The sequence below is a fragment of the Macrobrachium nipponense genome, chromosome 3 (assembly GCF_015104395.2).
Source record: "Macrobrachium nipponense isolate FS-2020 chromosome 3, ASM1510439v2, whole genome shotgun sequence".
Lineage (NCBI taxonomy): Eukaryota > Metazoa > Arthropoda > Malacostraca > Decapoda > Palaemonidae > Macrobrachium > Macrobrachium nipponense.
The window spans coordinates 95,065,711-95,078,691 of NC_087202.1; positions in this window are offsets into that span (position 1 = coordinate 95,065,711).

Below are 12,981 nucleotides of genomic sequence, written 5' to 3' on the forward strand. Positions count from 1 at the left end.
TCCTGATTTGCTGTTGATAAGCCAATCACAGAGCTGGAAACTCTCAGTCTCTCTGGAGAGTTCCCATGGGTAGGATCTATGTTCCTTGTTATACCTCTTTCAAAAGCATCCCTTAGGAGAGGTGGAACAAACATCCTCCCTGTGTGAACTCTCGAGTGAAACTGAGTTTCCAGCCCTGTGATTGGCTTATCAACAGCCAATCAGGAGCGTCGTAAGGGACTGGCCTAGACATCAAATGCGCGGTTGATGTGAATCTACTATAGCACAGTTGGTAGCGTTCTAGTCTCCTGATCTCGGGGTTAGAGTTCGTTTCCCCGTCAAGGCGCGAATAGTGAGGCTATCTACCAGTGGTTACCACCACGAGTGACGTCGTGATGGGGAGTTGAGGTCACCCGGCTGACGCCCACCCTAGAGGCACCAGCCTGGGGGAGGACTGAAAATGACGGCTTTGACTTTTATACTGAAAAAGTGGGCGCAGAAAGCAGGGGAGGATTGAAAGAAACGGATTGGCCTAACGAGATACTCGCTAACTTAATTATGGTAATTTGGGTTAGCATATTAAGTTACAAACTACTCAAGGTGCCAATCAACTCCTGCAACATCACGCATAAAACTATCTCAGTTAGTCAGGGCTCATGTAGGGCCCAAGCAGTCAGCGATGGTGCCAAAAGATAGTATTCCACTTTAGGTAAAGGCAATAATATCCCTTACCGTCAGACAGGGAGTACCCACGTCTGGGGAAAAGGATTTCGTGGGCCACGCCCATGAGGACGTTATCAAGAACCACGCCCAACTAGCCACAATCAAGCAATACTCCGAGACGTACTCAAAATATACGAATATCAACGGCCAGAAATGACTGCTACTCTTGGTGATTAAAAGGTTTTGCCATTGTCCCGTTCGTCTTGAAACTGAAGTTCTCGTGCAATTGTCGAACTTTAATCTATATTATTTAAGACTTAAGACCTCAAGTAATCATCACAAACATATTCTCCTTGTTTCCTGTTTGCAGTCTGTGAAGCTGACAGTAAGATATAGTGAGTGTAAAAGTTGTGCTATTACGCTTTCATAATACCATCTGATCAGAGACGAAGAGCTTTTCCAAAATGACGTTGCTCGGCATGAAAACAACGCAAAGATTTCATATAATAATGGCAATATAATTAATCACTCAACCTCAAGCAAATAACCATTTGCGGGTAATATATTTTTGTACCTGATGGCTTCATAAATAAGAGAAGCGAAGTCAAATACCAATTTATTCAAAACAGGAAACCAGAGACGTGATGCGCTTTTGCCAAAATATATGACCCTGAGGTAATCTCTAAGACCAGCAAGAGAATCTTGAAACAATCGCCTATAGCAAGACCCCGTGTAAACATACTTGATAGATGATAGACTCACTTTATGCAGGAAAGATAAATGGCGTTTTGCTTTTACGTTCTGGAAAGATATGTGAAGCGAAAGCGAATGGTGAACTATGAGATGGCATTCATAAAAGAAATAAGAATCCCAAATAATAGAGAACTCCATTATGAATTTTACAAAAGGTTTCTGCAAAATTTACAACCTTTTTTTTTAGACTGGTAACAAATGCGAAACTTGGATACATGGAACAATCCACTTTTCCTTGTTCATCGTTTCGTTATTATTTAAATGTAAAGGAACCAAACGTCCATTAAAATATTCAAATTAATTGATGTTGCACATCTTCTGAGTAATGGTAATCAGCTGGAAATAACAGGTATTACAGTAAAAAAGCAGAATCATACAATTTCATCAATTTCGATAACAAATCATTATGTTATTGATATCGTGATCTGTTCTTGAACTCTCTCCTGATCATTCGTCACTGTCTGTGCTGAAAAGATACTTAATAAATGAGCTCGGTAGCAAAGGGCTCTACATCCTCATTTATGACAGAGTGGTATATGCTTCTTATGTAAATAGGTGTAGATACTTTCATCATTATAGGATTGAGATTTTCTTAAAACTTCGTTAAAGCTCAAATGATAACGAACGCAGAAAATTAAGTTTTAATTTATTCTCATATGGGAACAACAACAGGTGCTAATACAGTTTAACACTAGTACCTAATGTTATATAAAAAGCAAAATCAAACAGTTGTTTTGAAAGATTGTTAATCAAAATTAATCGTGCTGAAATATTATTATTCAAATGATTTAAGATGTGCCTGTGCTTTCATGCACAAACCAAAGTAATATGTAAAGATACCGAGGAATCAAAAGCAACGACAGAAAAAGCCTGTAAAAAAACAGAGAAAAGGAAGGAGAAAAAGGCCTAGAAAAAAAGAATTTTTATTGTATATCATTCAGCCAAAAAGAGTAAAAAGATAATGAGTGAATTACACTGTTAACAACCAAACTACAAATAAGCTTTCATGTTCTTTACGCTAAAACTTTCAAACTATCATTGTCTCTTCAATAGTAAAAATAACCATCTCAGAAACTCCAGATGAAAATTAAATACTTTCAGTTTTCTACTAAACTATCGTATTAAACCTAATGAGAATTCACGGCTTTGCTGAAGCATAGCGAGACAGAGAAACGATTAAGGCAGAAAAATTCTTATTCATCATTCATAGAAATAGGATTGTGTATTTAAATAGATTTTATCATTAGCATTAAATCGTTTAGCATGAAAACTGAGCAAGAAATCTAAAATCAAAAGCTTTAGTAGTCTGTGTCTGTCTTTAGTAAACGTAGTCGAAAAAAGGGCAAAATGGATCCCTAGACAGTTCCAAGCTGGACACCCACCGAACACTGAAATAAATAGCCTTCATAACAGACTCTGTGGAAAAGGAACTTTCGTGTTGCGAAAAGACAAACGACACTTCTCACCACCCAGCGGGAACTTGACTCCTAAATCGTTGAACCAGAAGTAAATGACATCCTTAAAACCCGAGTTTACGTACTTTACCACCACCGAAGAGGAGACAATTGTGGAAAACTAAAACTATGATCTTACCCTGGATTCTCAAAGACACGAACTTCCACCTACTGTTTGTATTCTTGCACATTCATCTGTTCAAATTACCCAGCTGGCCGTTGAAACCGTGAATTCATTGCTGCAGAACCGAAGTGAAGAAGAGTTTAATCTAATCTAACCTCTTACACTGTGTAAAAGGAATTTTTTTGATGAATTCCATTTGTTTTTTACTTCGTTTTATATTCAAGATTCATTACAATTTTGATTGTGCATGTCATTACACCACAGCAAGGATGTCAAGGATGAGTTTTTCTGTCTCTACCTTAGGTAGACTATTTTCATCGCTACCTTTAAATCATTTTTAAACTTTAATTTTTGAATTATTCTTAACTTCTGAAACCTTTTTGTCATGATAACATATGTTCAAATCTCAAGATTCACCACAATTGCAGAGAATGCACAAATTTAACTAAGTTTCCCGTGTTATTTGTTACTTTGTGCGTAAGACGATGAGAATTAAAACAGAAATTATTTGAAAACTTAGTCTTAATCTAACAATGTCTTTAGAGAAAGATTGAATTTTTAAATTTCTTCCAATAAGAGAGGAACGCATTTGTAAAGGAAAGCACACGGCTAAAAGGAATGAAAGCAAGAGATGCAGGCAGTCTACCCTGAATGCAGGCTCAGCCTTAAAGAAAATCGAACGACCTGTAATAATATCCTCACTACGTCATCGAGGTCAGATCCCAAAAGGAGGGAGGAACATTTGTAAGAGGAAAGCAATGGAAGCCTTCTGTCGAGTCGTATTAGTAACGAAGCTAAAGCGAAGTTCATGAATAAATCGTCTTTATATCAACAAATGGAACAATAAAGATAGAAAAATGAGAGAGAGAGAGAGAGAGAGAGAGAGAGAGAGCACCGCTCACCGGTACAAAACTCCACGCTCCTTAGACTAATGACGGTCGTTTTCCTACACAGGGAGCAAACTACCGCCATCTTCCCTGGATCTTCATTCTTTTTCTCATTATGCCGTCCTTTTTCACTGTAGTATTCCTTATCTTTCAGCGGAATCACTGAGCGTAAAACCTGGAGTCAGTTGGTCTAAAATTCTGTGAATAAATCTGTCTCTGGAGAATTATTATACCTTTTAGTTTAGTTTCATTATTTTCTAATGTTTTATTCAATATCATTACCCCTTCTCTCTCTCTCTCTCTCTCTCTCTCTCTCTCTCTCTCTCTCTCTCTCTCTCTCTCTCTCTCTCTCTCTATCTCTTCTCTTCTCTCCTCTTCTCTACTCTTTCAAGTTTATGTGCGTTATTGAAAATAGCTTGGAACAGCTGGGAGGTTATGATAATGCTTTCACGCTTGTATTGAGGAGCAAGTCATATGATGCCAAAGCACTTGAACGGAATTTTGAGAATAAAAAAGGGAGTAAAATCAAATAAAAGATTAGAGGGTGAAATATGAAATGTTTCACTCCTAAGCAAATATAGTTATGTTGTACTTTAGGTTAAACTTATGTGTCTCTCATTCAATTAGAGCAATTTTAATGACCGGAAAAAATACATTTGACTGCGTCCGTCTTCCCCTAATTGGAAAAAAACTAATTTACTATTAAATTTTTTCCGTGAGACGGTTTCTTTTATGTTGTAACTGTTGTTTCACACCAGAATTACTCGACGGGTGGGCCATCTTGTGCTTGGAATTACCTGTTTAATAACAAAATATACAGCTATAAACCATGAAAAAAAATATATTGTCAAACAAAACGATACTTTAACTAAAATGCATTTCGATATGGACAATGATCATTGGGACTTGTTTTAGAAATTTTATTTGTTCTTTCATTTCGATGATAGATAGATGGATAGATGCTGTCAGTTGGGCCTTGTGGCCTTGTGCAGTCGAGGAAGCTTTTTGGGAAAGTCGAAAAAAATTGGATTTTGATAAAAACGGTCAATGTAAATAAAAAAAAATGATAAAAACCTGTAAGAAGGCTGAAGGTGCACGGCCGTCATTTTACGACTCAGGCATAAAAAGGTTGGTTATGGAACCGTCTGATGAGGCCTCAGAGTTCAAAAGCGGAGGCTATTGGCGGTGGGCTAAAAAGAGGAGACATAACCTCCTGTGATAGAAAGTGGTGACCCTTAAAATCTTCCATATTAACCTTGTCATTCAATAACATTTCATTATGCAATGTTTGTGAAAATAAAAGAGATTTTCACTCTCTCTCTCTCTCTCCTCATCAAAGATCTCTTTCAGCCTCTACCTGTACTTCTAACAGTTCCTTAACTCATCACTAACATGGTAAATCTCTTCACTTCAGCCGCATTGTACCTATTCTTCCTTCTCTTCTTCCTTCGCTTCACTTTGTACCTGTTCTCTCCCGGAGAATAAATTTACGCTACGTCAGTTTATTTCAGCCTCTTTCTCTCAGAAACTGTCTCCTTCCTTTCCTTTATTCCTTTCAGTTCGACTGTTTCCCACTTCTTTGCAAGGTTTTTGTTTTTGTTTTTCTATTTTCATTTCCTTTCTCCTGCACCTTTCTCTTTCCTTCTATGCACCTTGTTCTAATCATCTACTCCGTTTCTCCCATGATTTCCATTCTCTCTCTCTCTCTCTCTCTCTCTCTCCCTTGGTGTGACAATACTGTTTACTGTTCATGGCCCACGTTGCGATCTGATAGGAAACTGCCTCTGTATCCCTTCGGTTTAATTTTATTAATTTACCATTTGTAATATTAAATTCACATTATAATTTATCTACATAAATCGAATTAGTCATTATAAAAAAAGAGATAAGATATTGTAAAGTAAAAAATAAATGGCATGTATCCCCAAGCGCTCTTAACAATATAGGTAAATCTTGTTTTGAACATTCTACTTTTTATAAATGAAATCATACTTAACTTAGTTAGATGCCTGCATAGCCAGTCCTATCACTTCTCTTTGAGCTATAGAAGTTTGTTCATTTATTAAATTCTCAAGCCCCTTTTTGATAGGGCCGCAATTACTTCGCAATCATCAAAGAGAATATCTCTTTGGCTTTGTCTTCCTACGACCGGTTTGCTGCCGTCCACGCAAATTGATCTAGTTGTCTGTTTCATTAAAGGCATCGTTATTGACAGACGCTCAGGAAACTACCCGATGACCCATTCCCAAATGACTCACGTGAAGCCGAAGTGGTGGCTTCAGAAGATTCCCGCCTGGGCTACCAAGTAGTTATAATAAAACGGTGTTTATAAGTAAGAGAGAACAGGCAATCTCAGATGCAAAATCAACCGAGGATTCAAAGATAAACATATTAGAGCTTCAAGGAATTCCATGACAATTCATTTCAGAGAAAAAAATGACACGTGTTTCATAAAAGTCAAAGAACTAACACTCAGGCATTTATTTACAGTACTATAGTGGATTCACATCAACCGTGCATCTAATGTCTAGGCCAGTCCCTTACGACGTTCCTGATTGGCTGTTGATGAGCCAACCACGTGGCTGGAAACTTTCAATCTCTCTCGAGAGTTCACATAGGCTGGATGTATGTTCCACCTCTTCTGAGGGATACTTCTGAAAGACTTATCCCTCAGGAGAGGTGGAACATACATCCTGCCTATGTGAATTCTCGAGAGAGACTGAGAGTTTCCAGCCCTGTGATTGGCTGATCAGCAGCCAATCAGATGCGTCATAAGGGACTGGCCTAGACGTCAGATGCACGGATGGTGTGAACCTACTATAGTAAATTAAAACACACGTGACCCCACAATCAGCTTCCTTGTTAGTTCTTTCGTGTTATATATCTTTCAGTTCTGAAAGTAAGTTGTCAAGCATTTTGGACATTACCGCCATTCATCGCTTAAAACAGTGAAAAGAGGAAGAAGACTGGTTGTGCAGCAAAGCAAAGAAATCCAGAAAACAAAAGGGATGAAGTACAATGATCTAAATGAAGAGATGGGATAAAACCCCTTATTTACAACAATAAGTAAGAGCAACCCTGTAAACATGTTTACTACTGCCTAAAGTACACCACACACGGTGTACTGACGGTGCTACCGCCCCTCCGAGGTAAATTATCACCTATATCGGAATCCTGATATTTTGAATGTACTGCTGAGGTAGCATTATATCAGTTTATGTAGAATTTCTTACTCTGATCTACTGAAGAGTAAATTCTAATGACACTCTCTTGCAAATAATAGATTTTATTATATATCTCCTTAAACTAGTACAGCAATTGGGTGATTTTGCTAGGTTAGTACCCATCTTTTGCGAACATAATTTCTATAGATCTGCTGATTAGTAAATAAAGAACATGCCATTTGCTCATAAATATATAAAGAAAAAAAGTCCTTTATGAAAAGCAGGTTTGAAGCGAATGACGTTTGACGTTTAGTAACAACTAGGAATCTGAGAGAAAACCTGTTTTTCGATTTAGAGAGGGCAGTGAAATTCAACCCTTTATCAAGGGGGACTGAGTGAAAACAAAGACTGGAATTGTGAACTAACGCCGCTTGACACTTCCGATAAACACAACCTCATTCAGCAAGAGACTGACAAGTGAAAAACCAATTTTTCATCGGAAGACTAGCAGATAAATGTAAGAATATTCCTATATTCAATATTCTAATAATTAATTCAAACACCCATGGAAATTCTCATTTCATCTGGCACAGTACTTGCACCATCAAAAGCACTTACTACATTGATTATTAGCCAAAAGAGTTTTCAGATTGATGATGATGACGTGGTTTCGTGAACAAGAACTGATCAGTATTTGTAGCTTTACGAACTGCCTCCATCACCTACAGTGTCATCTGGTTCATGTGGAATATGTATTATTCACCTCTTCTGAAGAAATCCTCCGTAGGCGGGGAAGAAATAATAACTTTTCAGTGAAAGAGTTTACCCGGAAGGCCATAATTGAATAAGAAAGAATTTTCGAGGGAATGAGAACCTACCTTTCATCGTCAGATTCTTTTGAATTCCTGGAACGACGAATCTGGCGCCTTGAAAATAAGCATCTTGCAACAGAGTCCTTTGACCTCTCCGTGTCCTCCAATCTGTAGAAAGAAGCAAACATTTAGACGGATGGTCAAAAAATTTAGAAAGGCAGAATTATAACTAAACAGCTGAAGCACAGCATTCCTGCTAACGAAGGCAGGATTTTCTTTTACAATTCAAATGAAAAATATATATTTTTTTATTCAAATGAAAAATACCTTTAATTTCAGCCAGTTCAACCTCCAACAGCCGCCAAATAAAAAAAAAAAAAGTTACCCACATAAGCCATGTCAGTGATGCTAGTAAGAAAACTTCAAATTCAATATAACATCAAAAGCAAAGAAACTAAATAAAAAAAAGATATTAATTCTCAGCCGTTACATCATACAGCTATAGATCTTTGCTGATTAGATAATTTCAGCCTTGTTGGAAAGCATACTGAAGTGATCTGAAAAAGACAGAAAGATACTACTAAATATTTACAGAGAGTTTGTTGAAATTATGATTTTCAACGGAAAGCAATTGATTCCTGCTAATCATGATCAAATGTGGCAATGAAAGTTTTCGTCTAAAGAATACAATGGGAGTATTGTATCGTTATACAGCATTAAGAATAATAACGAGAGAGAGAGAGAGAGAGAGAGAGAGAGAGAGAGAGAGAGAGAGAGAGAGAGAGAGAGAGAGAGAGAGAGAGAGAGAGAGAGAGAGAGAAAAAAAAAAATAGAAATAATGGGAGGAAAGGAATAGAAAAATAGAACTTATGCAGAGAAGGAAAGTGAAAGGTGCAGGAAAAAGGAAATGAAAATAGAAAAACGAAAACAATAAAAACCTTGCAAAGAAGAAGTGGGAACAGACAGACCGAAAGGCATAAAAGAAAGGAAGGAGAAAGTTTCTGAGAGAAAAAGGCTGAAATAAACTGACGTGGCAGTATTATCGAGATCTGTAATGATCACAGAGCACAAAAGCAACAGTGTTCCCATGAGAACTGAGACTGTGTAGTGGAGAGAATGAGACTTGGAGCAGCAGAAATAAATATGCGAAGGTAATACATTTCGCAGATCAGACTAAATTCTGCAACTCGGTCGTAACGAAATGATTTGAATTAAAACTAATTGCGTATCCGTAAGCAATTCAAAATCAAATATTGCAATCTCGCAGTGCCAATAAATACTCACAACCTGATTGAAACTATATAGTTTCAATTGGTATGAGAGAAAGAAAGATGTAATATCAGTTGTTTTCCTGAAGATGAAACACTGACAGAGAACGCGGAAAAATTCTGATCTTTGAAATTAGAAAAAAATGTTTTTTTTTTTATAAACTGAAGTTTACTCACGTCAGATACCGAAAATGATATTATAAACAGCACCATCAGCAATGCTATGCTCGTAGTCCTTCGGTGGCTGTAATTATGTTAATAATTATTTATATTATCAAAATAGCTCGCTGTTGTTGCTTCTCTCTCTCTCTCTCTCTCTCTCTCTCTCTCTCTCTCTCTCTCTCTCTCTCCTTATGTATGTAGATATATATATATATATATATATATACATATATATATATATACTATATATATATATTATATATATATATATATATATATTATATATATATATATATATAAAGTATGAAGTTGAGTCTATGTTGGCTAGGTGATGCCTCCGAGGCAATTCTTGGCTAAAACTATTGTTCCACTACTTTTATTCGTTTAGCGTTCAAGAGCTTTCGAGGTCCAGGTATATTTCACGTCAATCAAAAAACGTCATAATCATTAAGCTTTGTAGTTCTTCCCTACGTTCACTTAAAATCCTAAGATATTTCGTTCAAACTTCTTAATCGCTGTTGGATATCCGAGAAAGAAGTAAGAAATTAGCAATTCAAAGTGTAGCGGAATTTTAGTTCGCTAACGTTCATTTCATGGAACGGCATGATTCACTGTTTAGCGTAAACTCGTCAGGTTTATCATCATAACCAGTTAACAAGACTGATAACAGTCCTGTAGTAGAGAATATTTGCCACTCTAGACATTTAACTAATAGAGTAAACAAAACTGGCCAACTAAGACCCATGTGCCATATTGCAGTACTGTTATGTAGGACAAGTTTTAGCCTAATGGGAACTATAACAAAACTACAAGTAATCATTACAAAGAACTGAGAAAGGTGTCAGAATCCTATAACTCTACATATTTTTTGTTTTATTTTAGCTGATAGATGAGATGGGTGAAAGAAGAGTGAGGGCAACTCTCCACATATCAGTCATAATGAATTATACAAAAAATTATGGAAAAACACGTGCCGCGTATATCCAACTTGACATTTATGAGCGAACAAAAAGTTAGTTAAATGTGACTCAGTGAAATTGTGATACCTAACAATCACTCGGATGTGGTCACTGCATCCTTCGGTGCATAACGAACCATGTTAAACCAGGAACAGAAAAGACTACTCAAAATCACAGCCCAGCTTCAAACTTATACAAAACAATAAAGTTGATTTCCTGTGAGAGCCAAAAGTAATGATGAAATTTAAATCCCCAAACTTGTAACAGAAGAAAAACGTGGATTGACCAGAAATTTTTGTTTTTTACTTGACTTAGAGAAAAAGGGATACTCTTATGTATATCCCAAGTAGATCCTCTGCATTCAATGGCACTCAGTTAAATGTTAAAAGCAAAATGCAACTGAAGAGGCCAATTAGAAGCCGAGACTTTGGACAGGTAACTAATTGCAAAGACGGACTTGAATGAGTGAAGAAATTACATCCCTACACCAAAGATGGAGATCAGACACACAGTTAGACTAGTTCCAAGATATGGACTAATGAGTAGAGCAGTTCATATTGAATGCAGAAATAGTTGATGAATTTCTAGTAAAGTCAAACATCACAAATTTGCAGTTGAATAAATTCATCAGAATTTCATCAGAGGAAAATAGTCTTTTTTTCTAAATAGATGCTTTTTTCATTGCATTGTACCCCCTATTTCCTTCCTTTCATTCATTATCAAGTAATTATCTTTGCGTGACTACGTTTCTATTGATTAGGAGACAGCAGCAACTACAGGCATAGATTGCGAATGCATCGCCACTCCACCCCCCCCCTCCAAAAAAAAAAAAATAAAACTTCGGTGTAAAGTCTTATGAAATGGAGTGTAAAAGTTGCCATAACCGGAAGAATTGATGAATACCTGATTTCTATTTCAAACGCATTTCAATGAAGAAAGGACTTCGATTAATTTTTACATTGCAAACGAGAATATTCCCCCCCCTCAAAAAAATATTACTTAATCGCAAAAGAAGAGTGAAAGATTGATTTCTAAAACTAAGTGTGATAATTTGTTTATATCTCCTCAGATGCGATATGAGCTTAAAGGCACCAAAACCAATAACTTCGAATGATCATACCTCCCCAAAAGCTCTTTCACATTATTCCACAGTGTTCAGATATTTCGTGATATTGTCCAGCAACACCTTGTAATAAATGGGCACAGGGGCATCAAAAGCGTGAAAACGAGAACGGCGCTCCTTCCAGTCCAATTGCCAGAGTCAACAAGTGAAAAGAGCGAAATGACTCACCATCAGATGAACTCCATTAAATCCCCAGAGAGTTCCAAAATGACTTTGGAACAAGCGAGGAAGAGCTGCCAAGGCCATAACTTGATGGAAGAGAGCATTAGAAACACCACAATCCAACCGGAACTCGGAAATTACCCATTTGTTCGAGGGACTTCGAAGAGAGTGAGACTGACTGAGAGAAAAGAGCTGCAGTCCCGATTCACATTCAAAAGTTTCTGGGCAATTATGCCGGAGGAGAGACTTCGCAATGACCGATCTTTTTTTACGTACCGGATGCACCAATTGCTAGTTGAGAAAGAAAATGAATGTTTCTATTTCCTGTTAAATCAGCTATCCTTTTTTTTTTTTTTTTTTTTTAGAGGAGAAATGTCTTTAAAATTCGTTCATTATGTACCTTTGTATCTAAGACAGAAGCACCATGATTTGAATTATTTTCAATAGTAAAATATAAAAAAATGCGGAAACCACCAGTAGATAATTCTATTGGAATGACAATGACAAACAGCGGCAGTTGATCACATATCCAACCTGGTTTTGAAACGGGTTAACGAGTTGAACATTTCACTGGAATGAAGCAAAAGATGTATTCATATGCACAGGCATCTCACAAATATACATCATCAGAATTTATTTGAAAACTGCGATCAATAATTGGAATAAAACTTGTATTAAAAAACGGGAGAATAAAAAGGCTTCGGAGAGATAAAAGATGCGGGAGGGACAGGATAACAATGAAACTTTCTAAAAACACAAAAGGACAATTGTGATCTTTACATCTTAAAGGATTCTACAACAATACAGGTTTATGGGTATATGTTCCATAATGGTAATCAGTTGTATTGAGTAAACACCTCTATCCCCCTTTACTCCCGACCTAACTGTTACATATTCAAATATATACAGTAGGAACATTATCCATGAAGACTTGGCAGAATAGCAGGAATATTACTTTTATTTAACCCTACACCTTTCACTAGAGAGGGAATAACGCCTGTATAGTCTGCCCATTCTCAGCAACTCTTTCGGGATTTGTTCGCTAGCCAGCAGCCAGCAGCCGCTGGTACCCATTCATAGCTGGTCGACAGTTGGCAAGAGGCCAGGCGCGAACCACTGACCTTATGAATACGACCAGAGTTCTTGATTATTATTGTTTCAATTCAAAATAGGTGTAAATGCACGCGAATAAGCCTACAGGACCCACTGATCCTCTAAATAACTTACGAACAAGGACATATCTTCATATAAAGACAAGAATAACTGTAGAGAAATTGATGAAGTATTGGACGAATCTTAAAGCTGAACGGCAATGCTCTTGATTGTATTGTGCAAGCGTCAGCATCAGTGATATTGTGCAAGCGTCAGCATCAGTGATACTAATAGGAAGACAGATTCACACTTGTCCAGTAGCAGGGATGAGAGATTTCTGATACTGAACAAAATGGCAATGGGACCTTCCAGGAAAGTG